Raw genomic sequence first — 2,500 nt, forward strand, 5'->3', positions numbered from 1 at the left:
GATAACGTTGATAGTAATAGCGATAATGATGATAACGTTAACGACAAGGATAAGGGTAAAGGATGATAAAGAAAATATCGCTAATTGATATCGTATCCATAATTAACACTCATCGTAATTGGAGTAATTGGAGTAATGGCGATCATGGGAATAATGACGTAATTGGAGTAATGATGATCCACTTGTATTAATAATGATATCCTCCCCCCCCCCAAAAAAAAAGCTAAATATAAAAATCTTCATGGTCTCAGCGACGAAAACAGAAAACGGCAATACTTCTCTCCTAAAACAACAACAAAAATAACAATAATAACAATATGAATAACAAAAATAACAACAAAAACAACAACACCACCAATAACAACAACAACAACAAAAAACACCAACACCAATAACAACACCAATAACAACAACAAAAACAACAGCAACAAAAATAACAACACCAATAACAACAAAAACAACAAAAAAACAACACACCAATAACAACACCAATAACAACAACAAAAACAACAGCAACAAAAATAACAACAACAATAACAACAACGAAAACAACAGCAACAAAAATAACAACAACAATAACAACAACGAAAACAACAGCAACAAAAGTAACAACAATAATAACAACAAAAACAACAACAACAAAAATAACAACAACAAAACGAACAGCTACAAAAATAACAAAAACAACAGCAACAAAAATAACAACAAATACACAAATATGATAAAACACAAACCAAACAAATAAACAAAACAAATACAAAACAAAAAAAAAATCAGAACCCCCTCTCCCCTCACCCCCCCCATCCCTCAATAAAACCGAAAATACAAATCAAAATACAAAAGGATTAAAGAAAGAAAGAAAGAAAAAAAAAGATTTAAAAGAGTTACGCATCGACGAAGTGAGCGCGCGCTGTTCCGTTCCAATAATATGGAAGGCGGAGAGAAATTTAACTTTTGACCTTTGATGGCAACACTGCCTCTTGTAAGGCCCATGTATGTCATTATTATTATTATTATTATTATTATTATTATTATTATTATTATCATTATTATTAATTATTATTATTATTATTATTATTATTATTATTATTATTATTATTATTATTATTATTATTATTATTATTATTATTATTATTATTATTATTATTATTATTATTATTAATTATTATTATTATTATTATTATTATTATTATTATTATTATTATTATTTGTAGTAGTAGTAGTAGTAGTAGTATCATTTTATTGTCGTTACTACTTACTATCGATATTACTGTTATTATGATTATTGTTGTTATTGTCACCATCATCATCATGAGAATCATTGTTGTTGTTATCGTCGACATTATCATTTGTACCGTTATCATTATTATCATTATTATTATTATCATTGTTATTGTTATTATCATTATTATTATTATTATTATTATCATTGTTTATTATTATTATTATTATTATTATTTTTATTATTATTATTATCATTATTATTATTATTATTATTATCATTATTATTATTGTTATTATTATTATTATTATGTTTATTATTATTATCATTATTATTATTATTATTATTATTATTAATACTATTATTAATATCATTATTATTATTATCATTATTGTTACCACTGCTATTATAGTTATCATTACCTCCACAAGGTGGCTATGTTTTTAGTAGCGTTTGTTTGTTTGTTTGTTTGTTTGTTGGTTAGCAGGATAACACACACACACACAAAAAAAAAAAACGCATACACACACACACACACACACACACACACACACACACACACACACACACACACACACACACACACACACACACACACACACACACACACACACACACACACACACACACACACACACACACATATATAGATAGATAGATAGATAGATAGATAGATAGATAGATAGATAGATAGATAGATAGATAGATAGATAGATAGATAGATAGATAGATAGATAGATAGATAGATAGATAGATAGATAGATAGATAGATAGATAGATAGATAGATAGATAGATAGATAGATAGATAGATAGATAGATAGATAGATAGATAGATAGATAGATAGATAGATAGATAGATAGATAGATAGATAGATAGATAGATATAGATAGATAGATAGATAGATAGATAGATATAAATATGTATATATATATATTTTTTTTTCTTTTTTTTAATTATTAATATTATTATTATTATTTTTTTATTCATTTTTTTTTGCCAGTGTCTAAGCCCACTTTCGATGCCATTAAATATAGGTGGTGACCCGGATCCCCGTGGCGGCACTGTGGACCTTCCTGGGTGCCAACTGCTCGTCCAGACCTGCCTCCACGCCGAGAAAAGTGGCACTTCTTCGTAAGCCGCTTTTCATTATTATCATTATTGTTATCATTATCATTAATCATTATCATTATCATTAATCATTTATCATTATCATTATCATTATTATCATCATCATCATCATCATCATCATCATCATCATCATTATTATCATCATTGT

Source organism: Penaeus vannamei, chromosome 31 (assembly GCF_042767895.1).
Source record: "Penaeus vannamei isolate JL-2024 chromosome 31, ASM4276789v1, whole genome shotgun sequence".
NCBI classification, from domain to species: Eukaryota; Metazoa; Arthropoda; class Malacostraca; order Decapoda; family Penaeidae; genus Penaeus; species Penaeus vannamei.